A 17,385-nucleotide genomic window follows, 5' to 3' on the forward strand; every position below is an offset into this window, starting at 1 on the left:
AGTGCTGCAGCAGGTAAGGGACGTGGCCAGCAATCCCACACACCAGGGACCAGCTCTCCTGCCTGCCATCGATGGTGAGGAACGAGGGAGAGGAGGAGAGCATCTCTCCCTTGTCTGTGCCACAGCCTAGCAATAAGAGGCAGGGCTGGATCCCCTGCATTCATGCCTTGGTGGCAGGCTCATCTGCAACGCCCACATCCAGGGCCAGCCACTGCTGCGCTGCCCAGGCAAGGTGCAGGGCCCACTCTCTTGAATGCTGCACCTGGCTATGGCTTTCCTTCACTCACGCTTCCAGTACCTGCTCTCCTGCGAGGGCAGAGCCAGCACTGCAAAGCCCTCAAGACATCAACCTGCCCCCTGTAGGCAGCTCAGGCCAGGGACATCGACCTGGCCTTTGGTGGTAACATACCCCTGCTGCTTCTGCAGGGCCACGAACCCATATGGGGTCACCAGCGGCGACACAGGCCAGGACCCCGCCATGTCCCAGGTGGCATCACCAGCTGCTCACATCAGGCTGCTCCTCACTACCCTTGAGTCTCCAGTTCTGCCTCTCTTCATTGTGCCCTCATCCTTCTCTTTCTCTTCCATCTCTCCACCATTTGTTTGCTCCACCCGTGGTCTCCGGGTGTCTGGGGTTATCTCAGGAGTAAGGGTCCTCAGTCTCCCTCTCATTCCCTGTGGAGGCACCAAGGTGGAGTCTCCAGCTCCCTGTTCTGGGACCCCATCTGGGTCTGCATGGTGCCTAACTAGTGCTTATTTCAGGCTAACTCCCTTGGTGCCTGGCTTGTGGTGGTCTCAGGCTTGCTTTTCTCAGGAAATGTTAGACTAATTGAGATGTTCATAGCTCAGGACATTGACGATAGACATAGCCTCTCTTCTCTCATCTACATGTACCGCAGCATGTAGATCTACATGTATCTACCGCAGCCACACCTGCAACAACACCACTCGGGGCAAAAGTGAAAACTATTATTAAGTGTGAAAGGCAAAAGGAAATGGAAGTAGAAGCCAAAGCAAATACAGACTTACCTTATTATGACTAGCATAGGTTAAAGCATGGTCAAATAGCACTTGAAAAACACAGGGCCACTTGTTAAAAATTGGTCCCCAGAAAAGGAGCCTTCCTCCTGCAAATATCCTAAGAAGATTTGTTACTAGGATGTTCTTAAGGCAACTTGATTAAGGTTACACAGAAACAATCACTGTCTTTGTCATCCAGAGGAGGGAGAATTCCCCAAACACAAACACTGATTCTGCAAGTACGCAACAAACCTCCTCTGTCATTCAGCTCTACTGGCCCTATGACGGTGTTACCACAGCAGCAATGAGGCTGCTTCCCACCAAAAGTGTCTCCTTCTTCAGGTTTTCCCAGAGGTCACTGCTGTTGCCTCCTGGTTCCTGTGCAAGTCAGGGAATTAATGAGAACTTCTGTGATGATGTTAAGGGTTCTTAGCACCTGAGAGACAGAACTCTCTAAAGACTAGAAGTCTGGTTTTCTGTGTCTGTTCTAAAATGCGTTCACAGCTGAGGCCTCACCTCACAATACCTTCTGGTGAATTGTGTATAGGCTGCTTGGTAGGGCATGTGCTGTGCTGGCATGGCACAAATAAAGAAAGCTACCTTAGAGCAACCGCTGACTGGGATAAACACTATTTGCATTCACAACCCGATGAAGAAACAAATTATTTCGATTTTAAGATTAGTAATTAAAGTAAAAAAAGAGGCTAAGTACCTTGCCCAACTTTCCCATGATGACTCAGACAGCAGCTGATGGCATAAGATTTTAGAGGCAAATGTGACTTTGCAGTCCCCCTCTGAGCTTGTATAGTATTGTTTTATTTTTCAAAATTTCAAAATAAAAGAAACATAACCCTCTGATGCAAAGACTTAAAGCAAAGTCCCTCAAGTCTCCTCTGACTCCACACAGTGTCATGATAGCCGAAACCACAAAGACAGTAAGTGTAAAGGATTTGTGCTTTGTCTTGAATAGAGAGGGAGACAGGTGCCCTTATTTCTGGTTCTGAAGAAAATAAAAAGTAGAACATCATATAACAAATGTTTGTTTACAAATGATAAAACAAGTAACTCATGGACAAAAGATTTTATTCTTTTTGACACACATATACCTTAAAAGTAGCAAAATTAGCATAGACATACATGCATTTATAAACATGAAGCTTGTTTTCGGTGACTGTGAGTTACCAAAGGTAAGACAACTTAATTATTATTGTGTTTATCTGAAATTTCTCTTAAGTCTATTATGTTTAACCAAATAACAAAATTAAGAGACTCATAATTCACAAAACATTAAATATATCAATAAACATTTTCTACTCACTTTAGGAAAATCACCAATTATATATTTATAGTCAATGTTTTCATAGAACTTGTGTATTATTTACAACATTGACAGATTAACCATTCTTTCTTGGGACATCGTAGTTCTTTGATGGGTTGTTTTAATTAATTTCCACTTAGGGGAAATTTCATTTTGCTGACAAAGTAGCACCTGGAATTTTAAATGGCATTTTAAAGCAGTCCTTGTATTTGTAAATTAATCATGAATTTTACAAATGATGTTTTAATCATTGTAATGAGGTCATATTTGATAATCATTACAGAATTTATTACAAAATATTTCAAATGTATCATATAGGTCACTGTCATCTGTGCAGCAATTTTACTTCCTCTTAAGGTAATAACTATTTCCCCAGAGTGTTTAAGACCTATTTTAGAAGATTTCAGTACCAGAATATTATAAAAAAATAATGCAGTCTATGACTATTTTTTTAATTTCTCTTTGACAAATATTATGTTTGGTGTATAGCCCAGAGAAAAATTTCTATGAAAATACTTAGAGATTATTTGCTTGTGAACTTTAATTTTACTTATACAAATATTTTCAATTTTTTTTACATATTTTAAAGAGTATCATTTATGACACACATTTTATATGTAATTTACTACAACTAAATGAAGAAATGAATTTAAAATTTTATTAAAATTTTAATAAAATTAAATTTAAAAGTTTTTAATTTTTTTTTTAATTTTATGGGTATATATGTTAGTCCATGTGTGTGCCGTGCCCGCATAAACCAGAAGAGGGGAACAGCTCCCCTGGAACTGGAGTTAATGGAATTCTGAACTGTCCTGTGGATGCTGAGAACTAAATCCAGGAACAGCAAGTGTTCTTAACTGCTGAGCCATCTCTCCAACCTGTACATATACTTTTAAATAATATTTAAGTAAAATACTAAAACCTAGATCCTCTTTGCCTATTTTGTAATCAGTAACTATGCAATAGAATAAATTCTAAATCAATTTTGTTTTTCATAAACTACTATGATTCACTATTTGACAGTCTCAGTTTAGTTCTTCTGGAATGTGTGTGTCTTATATTTTCTAAATAGAGTCTAATTGCTTAAACAATTGGCACATTTCTCATCTGTCTCAGAGTCCTTCGGCCCAAATTCAGAAAGGAAGGAACTTGCCATTGATTTATACCTCTGTCCTCTTCAGGAAGACCACCCTGCTCTGTCAACTTGACACAACCTAGAGACATTTTGGAAAAGAGAACGTCAGTTGAGGAAATTTCCCTACCAGATGGGGCTGTGAGAAAGCCTGTGGTTCATTTTCATTATCAATGATTGAGGATTAGAAATTGATGTGGGTGAACGGAGTTCACTGTGGATGGTGTCTCATCAACAGTGTAGAAGAAAACAGACTGACCAGGCCATTAGGAACAAGCCAGGAAGCAGCACTCCTCCATGGCCTCTGCATCACCTCCTGCCTCCAGGTTCCTGTTTGGGTACCTGCCCTGACTTGTCTCCGTGATGGAGTATAGCCTGAAAGTTGTAAGACTAAGCAAACTCTTTCCTCTCTTATTGGCTTTTGGTTTTCCCTTCATCACAATGATAAAAACCCTAACCAAGACACTGTGAGTGGCTGAAGTGACCTTTCTTACAAGTGTCCAGGAGTTCTACCTCCTCTGTCTGCCCAGCAGCCAATGAGCAAAGGATAACTGGAAGAGCATACAAAAGCACTGCTCCCTTGTCTCAAGTTAGAAGAGACTCCATCTCAACTTACGCTCCAGACATCCCATGGGATGCCAAGCTAGTCTGCTAGCAACCACCTCCTCCATAGCGCCTTCCTGTGTTCTATCTGCCTCAGGCCCTGTCCCGTGTGTGATTTAATTTTTTAACATCACTTTCTCCATTTAGCCTGTTTACTTAAATTTCCATCTCTCATAAAACTAACTTAAGAAAGTATGCAATCTGTTCAAAATAGTAAAAGAGACCAGCCTTTGAATTAGGAACAGGAGTCAAGACCGATGGAGAGATCTGAAAGGGCAAATAGAAAGTTCTGAAATAATAAATCATTGTGCAGTTGTAGGCCACAGTTAAAGAAATATCATTTCAAAGCAGGCTTATCCAAACTCTCCTTTAGTAATGATTCTCAACATCTTGGAGCTCTGCATAGCTGTGTACCAATAAGGCCGATGATATACGGATAGAAGGCTTGGGGAAGACTGTGTTTCCCCAGTAAAAGGCAAGGCTCCTTCAGAAGAAGAACAGTTTATCTCCTCGTCTTCAAGCCTAGAACATACAAGCTAGAAGCCTGGATGAACGATTTTTAATAGGTTCAAATATATTAGCCAGGACTGTCTGCATTGCCTTCCTCTGTGGCCTTTTAAGGCTGCCTCCTCCCGCCACCCCCCCCCCCCCGCAGGGGGAGCTGATCAAAGAGCCAGCCACTAAGTTCATGTCAGAGACAGCTCCTGTTCCACTTACTAGGGAACCCACTTGGAGACTGAGCTGTCATGGGTTACATTTGTGCAGGGGTTGTAGGTTAACTCTGAATGGTCCTTTGTTGGACTGTATCAGTCTCAGAAAAAAAAACACAGGCCCAGATATTTTGGTCCTGTTGCTCTCCTTGTGGAACTAATATTCCCTCCAAGTCTTTCTATCTCCCCCTTCTTTCATATAATTCCCTGAAGCCAGTCCTGATGAGACCTGATAGACTAGGGTCAGATGGAATGTGAGGAGGACCCTGTCAGTGGACTAGGGGAGGGGCATGGGAAGAAAAGAGGGAAGGAGGGCGGGATTGGGAGGGTATGAAGGAAGGGGCTACAGCTGGGATACAAAGTGAATAAATTGTAATAAATTAAAAAAATAAAAGTAATATGAGCCAGGCTAATATACATATATATATATATGTATATGTATGTATGTATGTATGTATGTATGTATGTATATAAGCCAAATAGAAGTGTGCTGAACCTGATGGTTTTTGTTTTTGGTTTTTGGTTTTGCTTTTTGTTTTTTTGTTTTTGTCTAAATTTGTTTGTGTGTATGTATGTGTGTATTTGTGTCTGTGCCTTAACCAAATGCTGTGGCTCTGGTTTCAAATCTTGCCAAAGAGTAGAAATAGTCTTGTCATAGCAAAGTAGTAAAGAGTTATTTTGTCAGGTTTTGCCCATGCTTCCTAGGAAGAATGGTTTTCTGGGTCGGGTAACATTTATATTACATACACATGGACATAAGTGTCTTACTTAAATAGCAATGTAAAATGTGATGAATGCTAATAGTTCTGACAAGTGTTAAACTGAGGATCTAGATTTTGAGCCTTATGAGTAACATTCTTTGTCTTTGAAATATATGCATAATTCTGTAGTCAAGAATCAAGCGCAAGAGCTCTGAGCTTGAATCAAATAAGTTGAGCATAGAAGAAAGTACGACAAATAAAGTAACAATAACCAAAAATAATTTATCACATTTTACATTAATGTGAAAAAGTTATAACTTTCCATAATCTTTATGCATGACTGATGAAGTGCTGTTCTGTCCAAAGAAATGCCTCTACAAAGTGGAGAGCCAGACCATATGTCACGCTACACACAAAGACACACACGGCATCATTACCAGTACCGGTTCCTCCTCAGCCTATCACCGACTCTACAGAACACACCAGCATTCTCTGTCACTTTCAATAACAAGTCTTCTTATACCTCATTCCTGAAAGCCCAATTAAGCCAATGTTTATTTAGGAAAGGGTCACTCCTAAATAAGGTAAGAACGTTTTTACCACTGAGATCATAATTTCTGGATGTGAATACAGCCTAAAGAAGGAATTTAAGCTTTCTTCTTACAGATTGTCAAAGAGACAAGTCAGACCACATTTGACTGACGCCTAACACAATGAGTGATCACGTGGACAAGCAATGTGTCGAGAGAGCTCATTTCAGCTGAGAGATTTTAAACTTCAATTCACATGTGCCCAGTTCTCTAAGGCTTTTTCTGTAAAATATACACACAATGAACCATGGAAAATGATGGTCACCTTCTTGTCTGAGTGAGTTGCCAACTTTGTCTACTCTTCATTTAAGACAGATACTGAGCAATTAGGTGTGACCAGACAAGTAGGAACTTCAAGAATATAAATGGCAAAGTTCCTCAAAGAGCCTACAGAAAATTTAGCAGCAGATCCAAATCTTCAAAAGAGCGATGACAATTATGGTGACACACGTGCAAAAACACATACAAAATGACAGTGACATTACATAGCTCTAGAGCAGTACTTTTCAACCTGTGCATTAAGACTCCTTTGGAGTGGAATGACCCTTTCACAGGGGTCACATGTCAGATATCTTTCCCACCAGATAATTACATTATGATACATATCAGTAGCAAAATTAGTGATAAAGTAGCAAGGAAAATAATTTAAGGTTGGAGGTCAGCACAATATGAGGAACTGCTTTAAAGGTTTGCAGCATTAGGAAAGTCGAGAACCACTGATCTAGAAGGGAAAATGGAGAAAAAAAACTTCAAGAAAGGGTACACAAAAGATTTAGAAAGAATTTTAGAGAATCAAAGAGAATTTATTAACTTAAGCTAAAGGTAAGAAATAAAACAGAAACGATTTCTGTGGAATGTACAAGTAGACAAGGGGACAACTGCAAGATCAATTCTACAAACACAAGCATGGGTAGGGTTGCTGGACATATTTATAGTGAAATTCACAAAAAATGGGAAACACAAGGTTATGGGTGAATTTAAAGACAAATCATGAGATTTATATATTTTTAAGAATCCAAGTTTGATCAAAGTAGTCATTTTAGAGTAGAGAGTAGAAATAGAGGCGGAGACAGCAAAAAATAGCTCATTATAGAAATAAGAGCAAAGTAGACGAACATGCCGGCTCCAGCTGTAGAACAGACAATAGTGAGAAAGGCTTGATTTTGGAAATCAATGCCAAAATATTGATAGAGTGTCTAAAACTCTTACTATGGATGGTTAAGTAGATAATCGGCCCTGTAAAATAAAGCAAATGTAAAGAGGGCAAAGCACAGATGTGAAACTGACAATGAATTCATCACGTTCAGGGTACCTAGCGTGTACTAGGAAAGCTTTCTGCTGTACATTACAACTGCTGACAAGAATTTGAAAAAAAAAAAAACCTAGAAAGTCACTAGAAGTAAAATTAAAATTTAAAGTAAAAGCACTAAATGCAGCATACGATAGAGAGTATTATTGGTAAGGGAAGATACCTAACGACAAGTCCTTAGGGAAAAGCTATTGCTTGGGAGTTTAAGCGAAAGACAGTGCTTATTTTAACTCTAAAAACTATACCCACTTTCTTTTTTTATTTTTATCCCATTTTATTATTTTTGCTTCTAAAATATTTTATTTTGAAATTAAACTATAATTATATATTTCATTTTCCTCTCTTCCACTCCTCCCATGTACAGCCTCCCTTTCAAAGGCATGTTTCTTTTTCAAATTGTTGTCACACACACACACACACACACAACTGAACACATAAATGCAACCAGTGTCATCTGCCTAGTATTACTTGTATTCTTATGATTTCAAGTCTGACAACTCGGTGCTGGATAACCAGCTCATCATGGCCGCCCGAACAAGAGCTGAGAGACACCATTAACCAGGCCAACATGGAAGGGAGAAACCTCACTAGGCCCCACTAGACAAAGAACTGCAGGCAACTAAGGAGTGCTGAGAGCGGAAGGAACAGTCTCCCACAGGAAAGGGTTCCTATCTTCTTTTAAACACAACCATTGCTTCTTTGAACTTTCCAGTGCACATAGAGTGTTAGTAACTAGTAAAATAGTGGGAAGGGGAGGCCTGCAATATGATGCCATTTCAATAATTTAAAAATTATTTCTTAAAAATTAATTCACACATATATCAAACTATTATGTATATCATTTTGTATGTGCATCAAGAGCTCTAACACTAGCATTGTAACTTTATGGATGTTTAGTCAAAGAACAATCCAAGCCCATTCACGAAAACTCTAAAATGGTGCCTAGTAGTTCTTTAGGGTGACTCATATTAAATTACAAATTCAAACATGACTAGAAATATTTCTGGGGAATAGAAAGACTATATAAAGCAGGCCATGGAAAAATTTACATCTATGATTCAAAGAATATCTAGTTTTGGGTTAACAGACATTCTTGTTTTCAATTTTTCAGTACTCTTAAAAGAGGAGATACGCAGAAATGGAAGCTTTCCCTTCTGAAGGATGGTATACAGTGTCCCATTTGTTCACTGAAAACAGACACTCTGCTACAGCAGCTATTCATACGTATGACACTGAAAGCTTTCATCTCAATTGACCTATTGGTGCCAGAAAATGGAGCCTCACAACTGGCATGTGGTGATAGCCGAGCAACCCAGATTTATCTGATCAGATTTACTCTGTCAGTGTTTAAACAGTAGATATCAGCACACCCTGAGTCTAGGTGTGATAGAGCAAGATATTTTCTAAGCCCTTGCATTTGGCAGGCATTTTGTGCATGTTTACGCTTAAGAAACTAGTTAACAAACTTGTTTTTCATATGCATGCAGTTTTACATATGTCAGCGAGTTGAATAGGTTCAAACAACCTGTAGCACAGAGATGAAACAATTGTTTTGAATCGGAAGATAGGAGGGTCAGCAAAAGCAGTGTTAAATACAATTATAAATAATCACCACTTAAGTCTTACCAACACGTGAGTGCTCTGTCCCTGACTGCTCTTCCGTTCTCAGCCAGCTCTTAGCCTCCTTGTTTGTGTTGTCCCCCCAGATGAAGAAATCGAGCTGTAGAGGTTTGGGACCACACCCAAGGTGACAAGCAAGCGAGTGCTAAAACTGGGACCAAACTGGTTCTGTCTTGTGTGGTCTGCTTTCTGTTCATGAGAACATTCTTGTTTAGTCTTGTCAAGGAAGAGGGGTGCAGAAACCCGGAGAATCCAGGCCATTGAAGCCAAGCTGTATGATGCCACACCTCAATTTTTGCAGGTTGATGCAAATACGGTTACACTTGAATTACACAAACGATCAGCTTCAGGTAATAACCAACTTGATCATTCTCATAGATGGAAAGGAATTACCAGCTCTGCATTTTATATTTTCTGACCAGTAGATGATTATCTATGCTGACATCTAGAGCAGTCAATTTATCTAGCAGTGACATGGATACCACAAGTTATCTACAAACTGTTGACAAACCACATTTAAGTTCTAAACCTGGAGTTGTCACAATCATGAAACTACAGAGCACTCTTATACTCTGTGCCTCTACCTGTAGGACTCTTAAACAGTGCCTGTATACCCTTAAAATACCCTTGATACACAAATACATTTCATTTGTTATTACACCACTGGATTATTGTTATATTCTTAAGTTTCATAAAGGATTGAGTTTTTAAGGAAAAATAATACCCAGGAAATGAAAACTGGGACTCAAAAATTTAAGATAATGCCTCAGAAGTTTCCAGAAGCAATAGCTGAGAAATTGCAGTAGAACTTATTGAGACCAAATTGGTTGCCTGTTGGAAATATATTCCTGGGTGACTAAGCTGTTAGTGACATTCTTGGTTGAGTAGCTCAGCCGTGATTTTTCCTGGTCAGGGTGTCCTTCCCCTGTGCTGTCTGTGCTCTTGAACCAGAACTACGTTTCCAGTTTAATGAGTCCCTGAGATACTCTGCTTTCTGGGACATCAGCTTTCAGATTGGGAGAGTCTTGCATTTTAGAAAATATTGCAAAAGCAACAACGTTATGAAGAACAAAAATAAGCATGAGTATTCAGACCTACAGCATGACAAAATGTGTCAGAAGTGTGCCTGGCAACAGTCCGATTTTCTTCAGCAGCAACTGCATGATATGAAGGAAGTGGTGTGCTGACCTCTTATATGTGAATAGGAGTTACAGCTTCTATATTTAAATAACATTGTCCCTTTGGTTAGTGGGTATGAACATAAGATTGCAGGGAACTTTTCCCCCCAGACAGTTAAATTAACTCATTGGAAATGTAGCAGACTAAATGATTCCTTCCAAAAAGTAACATAATCATTTCTTTTTCAGGCTTGATTAAATTCCCTCTGCCTGTGCAACTTTTATATCTGTTCCCAAATTTTATGTATACATTCCTGACCGTGGAGCAAAGCAAAGACCCTGAACCATCTATCTCTAACGTTCAGCAAACTCAAGCAGCAGTAGCTGTAGGCATTGCTCATTCCATGTACAGGGGCTGAGTTTAGAGCTGTGCTGTATGGGCTGCTTTTTATGTAGGCAGATGAATGCACACACGATCGACATGCCACCAACAGGATCTGTGTTTATATTGTGATAGGTAAATAACCCTAATTGAAGTAGGGCTTTCCTGTTAGCAAAGCGCTCAGCCACCTTAACTCAACCTCATCATAGTCATAAAGGCCTCTCTGCCACAGCCTCCCAGGGACTGAAGAGACATCTTGGATGCACTTATCTGCTTCATTCTTGCTCCTGACAAAGAGTCTACTCCCCCAGGCTGTGCAGTCTGAGAACCTGATGATCAGCAGTCACGTTTGATGCACAAATTTCCACAAAGAGGCGGAACCTGGATCCAAATCAAAACAGAGAACAGCAGACAAACCTGAATAAAAAAAGGTATCAGAGAGGGTGGGGAATCAGACTGCCAAAGAAATCATTACATTCCGAAGAAATCATTACATTCTGAGAGTTAGCAAGACAGAGACGGGCTTACGATGTGAAGGGAACCAGAATGTGATACTGACACCCCTGCTGAGGTGGCCATTTTCATAGTCAAAGCAAGGACTAGCCCTTCAGCCACATCAGAAGGACTGAGCATCAGGGTTTTGCTGAGGAATCACAGGCAAGTGACAGGAATAAAAAAAAAAAAAAAGCCTCCTGTGAAACCCTCAGCACTCCTGATAGTTGATGACTGTGAACTTTTTTAGTCTGGAAGCATCAGAAGCTGCCTGATAGGTTTGTGCAAATCAGTTCTGGTTTGTGAACTGATTTGAAATGTACTTTTATTCAAATGCACAAGGAAAACGTGAGGTCAAACCAACAAGAAATCGATTTTCAGCCATAGAGAAACTAAAAACCAGCAGAAATGAGCATCCTTCAGATTCAGTGTAGATCAGTATTCAGAGGCAGACTGTTTCAATTGTGCTGTGCTCACTAGGAACCCAGTAAAGTGCCACAGTAAAAAAGAAATGAAACCACTGAGAATTTCTGAGGACACAGCACTTGAGAAGGCACTGATTGGCCTTCAGCTTGAAGATCTTTCCAGTAGTCTCCTTCAAATGCTTACCTCTGAAGAGGAGCTGCCATATCGAAACAGAACACCAGGTCACAAACAGAAGACCATCCATGGTTGTTTCTGATAAAGTCGAACGGACTGTTTGAATGAGAGAGTGGCACCCAGTAGATCTTCCCCGCGGTGATTGTTATGAACAGTGAACTGATCACCCTAGGTTTACCTGGCACATCTTTTCATATACTGCATCAAAGCAAGGCTAAGGATCCACGTTAACCAGGAAGTTCAAAGGAAAGGGTGGAGCAGTGAGGAAGTGGGCACCGGCGGGGCAACATCATCACTGCTGTGGCCAGAAAGTGGCCTGTGGTAAAGCGACAGCACTTCAGCTTCCTAGCCAGTTAGCTCACCACGTTTTCTTCACATGAAGCTTTCGGGAAACACAGAGTTAGGGCTCAAGGCAGCATGCTAGACTCAGGCCCAAACTGAGGATGAATGTCTAAGAACAGCCATGATTTCAACAAGCCCTGTTCAAGTACATATAAACATCTAATGAGATTCGAAATCATATATTAATTTCTTATTAAAAACAGAAACTATTATTATTCATATTACATAATTAGTCATCATGCTTGGGGTAAGGAGGACAATAACCCCATAATAAAGTTAGCTCAGCCGTGCTGAAAATGACTGAAAGCATGTCTGATTGTATTTGCATAAGTCTTTTAAGCACTGTCCTGTAATTATTTTGTAAAACACATAAGGAACTGGGCATCTAATTTGTTCATATGTAGGTCTTAATTTACATTAGGTTAAACAGAATAACACAAAAAACACAAATATAAAGATAGAGCCCATTCAGATCTGTTCAAAGCAGCTCAAATCATTACCCTCCTAGTTATTACATTTCTACTTCAGAAAAAGATGTATATGAGAAATAATGCATCCACCAAGAAAAACATTTGATAAACCAAGATGACAGTCAAACGCTGTTGTTTCTGTCTCATATTCTTATCACAGTCAGGTAAACCTTTGTGATTTTATTCAATTAAAGCAAAATCTCCTTTGTGGTGAAAGGGGAGAGAGAGGAATTTACCATCAATGGAATTACATGTGCCTGGTCAGGTATGTGACTGGCACCATCTATTCCTTGAAAAAAAAGGGGGGGGGGCATCTTCTCTTAGGGTTTGAAAAAGAAATGAACAAAATGCCCTGTTCTGGTAAGAAATACAAGCAATAGACTAAAAGTAGCCTTGTAGAGTTTGCATCTAGTACAGTCTCTAATCAGTAGAGGGCTCCCTCGCCTGTGCAAGACCTGAGGTGAAAAAGCACAGTCTAATGCGCCACAGTCCCACTTTGTGCGTGCACGTGTGTTCATACACTCACTCACGCACACACCATCTATGTGAATAAAGCTGTGATCTGTATTGTCTTCAATTCACCTTTAATAGCTGTTGATTTTGACGCTTAGGGAAATGAAGGCACAGCCAGCACTCACTGGCAATACGTCAGAAGATTCTCTACCTAAAAATACCGATAGGTGTTTACAAGTTTCCTTCATCTCCCTGTAACATTCCTCAGCTCTGATGTGCGCTTGGCTGCTTTCCTGAGTTCACATGTCTCTGTTTGCTGCCATGCTTGTGCATTTTACAGAAGCATTACTACCCAAGATTTGCAAACTAACTAAATCATAAGGGATGCTGCTGAGGCTTCCTCTCTATCATGTCCTACCAAACCATATATTTCAAAAAGCAACTAAATCTATTTGCTTTCCAATGATGTCACTGAGACCAGCTATATTTCCCTCCTCTTAAAAACAGATGAAGACATCCTGACTAGATTGACTTTCATTGGGGATTTTTTTTTCCCTTTTCTTGGCCTGCAGGCTGATTCACTCACTAATCTGCAATGAAATTGCCAAAACTATACAAATTTCACCAGGGTGGAAATTTGTAGGAGAAAGAAAATGTCTGGCTGTGACAGTGCAGAAACTGGAATCATGTCCAGCTTCACCCCTAGGACAGTTTTCATGATACAGATAAAAGTTGGCTGGGCTATCAGCAAAATTGACTGTTTCAACATCTTGCTGATTGTTCTAGTTGCCCACTAGCTGCTTAAAAACACTGGCTTTAATGAGCCTCTCAAGGGGCCCTCTTAAGTCCAGCTGATCCGAAATTATCACTCATGAGTTTGCTCAGCGGCCAAATTTCTGAATCTGTTTTGGGTGCTTTTATAAGAAGAGAGAGGAGGAAAGCCTATGTTTCTTTTCTTTTTCTACATCTCTACATCTGTGAAAGCCTTGTTGCCCACTTCCCATTCCACATGAAATCCATTGCTTGTTTCTGCCTAATGCCTTGACAAGCGCCTCTGGGATGCCTTTGCTTCTTTAACACACATCATACCTTCTCATTGGCCACTATAGCTTGGAGTTTCAGATGGGGATGTTTTAGCTGATGCTTGCCCTGTCTATCCCATTCTTTCTGAAAATCTCATCACCTAAGTGGTTTTGGCCATTTCCAGAAGGCATGCTATCTATACTCCAAATAGGATAGTCAGCTCTCACGGCTATTCAAATCTACTCAATAGTGTCACCACTCTGGCTCAGTACTAGAGAGCTCAATTGTGCCACAGACTTGTGCCTTGCTCGGCATCCTGAATCTAGTACTGTTCACACAAATATTTTCATCTCTTCTTCTCTAAGCCCTGCACTGCTCTCTCCAACAGCCTCAAAGCAGAGACGGAAATAAGCATAATTAGCTATGCCTCGCACTTCCCACCCTCGACAGCTACATCCTCTTACCTGCACCACGAAATGAAGGTCCAGAGACATTATCCAACCCCTAAACTCATCCATAGTGAGCGGCAGCCATAAATTCAAACCCAGGCTCCCTACATTTAAACGCTGGGTTTTGTTTCCACAGAAGCCAACCTTCACACAGCAAAGCTGCTCATAATGACTAGTGTACTTATACCTGAAAAGCATGAGATCATATATAAAGGTTTTGCAGACTGAATAGACAGACCCTTCTAGACAAAGCTCGTGTTACTATGGACCTGTCCACTCATTCTAACCACAGTTTTTACTACAGATATCCTTGCTCTGCCCAAGCTCATGTTTATACAAACTCACCCAGTCCTTATGACCACAGCTCCATACCGCTGACACCTACATTCTGACATCTTTGCCCACTAAATAAGACTTCCCTCCCTTCAGAGCCTTCCCTGACACGGTGCCTCTCATGTTTATTTATTGTCTCCTGTCCCCATCTTTTTCTCGTTTGTAGTTGAGAGCCATGCCTGCATACTGTCTCTCCTCACCTCAGGCCTTCTTCTCTGTCATTGGCTATTGCTATACACCTCTCCTGCTTTATGCAGACCTCTGTGCTATTTGAGAATATCGCAAGCACCCACGCCATCTTTACACGGTGGAACAGGATTATGCATGTAGCTATTAAGCGGGCTGGTTCAGGTCAAACTGGGCCATACAGTCTCACCACTCATGGTTTTCTCTGCATTAATAGGCTAGTGATCCCTTTCACATGGACCCCAAACTCCTCAAGCTTTACAAGCAATACAACCCAATACTTTCTTCAACTACCAAACAAGCCTACACCTTCTCTAGAGGCTATAGGTACAGCCCAGGGATGAAGTGCTCGGCATGCGAAGAGACCCTGTTCAACCTTCAGCACCAAAACAAAACTTAAGTTAGAGCGATTATCCTGAAGCATCAGAGCCAGAACAGTGAGTGTAAAGGGCAGAGGGGGCATAAAGTTTTATTGCCTAGACTGTTCTGTCTCTAAAGAACATCCTAATTGTAAAATTGTAACTTTTTTTGTCAAGTAATCTCCTTCTTCTTAATCATAAGTTAAAGCACATTGACACTTAATTGATTTTAAAGAACATATTGATTTTATTAACTAACTAGCCAAACGTACATTCACAAACATACACGCAATATACATACAAATAGCAGTGATTATCTTAAGTCAGACAGAACGGCTCAGATATTTAAACAGTAATTTTCTCTATGTGAACCAGATTGCGAAGCCCATGGCTCTATAAAGACTCATAAATTATAAAGGGTGGGAATATCATGGGGGGGGGATAAGAATTCCTGATTCTAGGAACAGTAAATAATTTGAACTCCTATACCAAGTTTAAGCACATAGCAGGGGCTGTCCAGATCAGAGAGTGTTTTATTGATGAGGATTTTGGGGCGCAAGCCAGGTTCCATCATGTCAGGACAGATTAGTGATGTCTGCCATGAATGCAGAATTGAAAAAGAAGGCACATGTGCCATATGCTACATAGCTGCCCAGATGCTGAAATTCTACCATTGTGGGCTATTCTTTGGGGTCCAGGAAAGGTTCAGAACCATGAAGATTCGCAACATAATGCAACAGGGACTCCACAGTACAGAAAATTTATATATGAAAACCTCTGTTTCAGGGAATTACTCATTCTGGGATAGAGAGGAGTAAATCATAGGGATTTCTGTAGAAGAAAAGAGTGGGTGAGATATGGGTGAAAGGCATTTGTGTGTTCCATGGTATGAATACTTCTCCCTTGGCTGGTCTCAAGATAACCATGTGAGGTGACTCTCCTCAGCTCTGAGAAGACATGTACACGGTCACAGCCAGGAGAAGGACAAGTTGCATCTGATTGTGGGACTGGGGTGCTGTGGATGTTGAGGAAATCTTAGCCTGACTAATGGAGGGCAAGAACTGGGAATCGTGGGAAAAGCGGGTCATTCATGCAGATCGGTGCGGAATATTATCAACCATAAATTAGTGCTTAGACCAACATGCTGAAGCTACAATGACCTAAGAATCCGTCCACAGCATCCTTCACACGAATACATTTTAGCTTGCTACCGACAACGAGTGTATGGGCTCCAAGGCCATATGCTGACCCAGCACAGTACTTGGCTAAATTTCATGGCTTCTGGAGAAGACAAATTTTCAGGCAACAGTTCTCCACCTGTGGGTCACAACTCCTTTCGGGTCAGACAACCCTTTCACAGGGGCTAGTTACCTAAGACCATGTAAAGACACAGAGATTTGCGTTATGATTCATAACAGTAGGAAAATTACAGTTACAAAGGAGTAATGAAAACAATTGTGTGGCTGGGGTCAACACAATGGGAGGATCTGTATGAAAGGGTCGCAGTATCAGGAACGTTGAGAAACAGTGTGGTAGAGTCTAGAGTGCTGGCTTTCTTTCTCTCTTCTTCGTCACTGGTGTTCCTTAACTCCTGTACCTCAGTTTCCTCAACTGCTAAACTAAAGGTATTAACAGTACCGATAGGGCAAGTATGTTGAAGAGGAGATGAGTCAGTCACTGCGAGGTGCATAGAGAAAGGTATATGGGGTGTGTATGGACAGTGTTGTTCCTATATTTATAAGGCTGTTAGCGTTTATGTAGATTTGAGACTATTGTCAAAGCAGTCTAAGGGGACGGCAATTGAACAGTTGTGATGAGAGCATCACTGAAGTCACAGCTATATGCATAACAATATTCCTTTTGTATGAAGTCAATATTGTTTAATAACTTAATAATTATAATTTATAATTTAATAATAATATTATTAGCTATCATAATAGCAAATATGTAACGTTTTTAAAGTCCCAACTTATGGTAATTTGGATATTTGTGTCAAATGTAGGGGAGAAAAGCCAAAATTAATATATCCCTGTCTTATAAGTCAATGGCACTTTCAAATGTGAGTTGGGGCTCTCTTCTCTCATGTATGAGAGCTACTGAAGGAAACTCACGAAAAAGGAATCTAATGAATGCTAATGTAGACTGCATTAGGAATATAACAAAGTGTACATTTCC

General features: G+C 40.5%; 1 pseudogene; it reads right to left on the reverse strand.

The window, feature by feature from the left end:
* Window positions 1-816: 816 nt before the first annotated feature.
* On the reverse strand, window positions 817-910 carry LOC129667154 (small nucleolar RNA SNORA17; annotated as a pseudogene).
* Window positions 911-17,385: the final 16,475 nt, after the last annotated feature.

The sequence above is a fragment of the Psammomys obesus genome, unplaced genomic scaffold (assembly GCF_907164565.1).
Source record: "Psammomys obesus unplaced genomic scaffold, mPsaObe1.curated_primary_1811, whole genome shotgun sequence".
Lineage (NCBI taxonomy): Eukaryota > Metazoa > Chordata > Mammalia > Rodentia > Muridae > Psammomys > Psammomys obesus.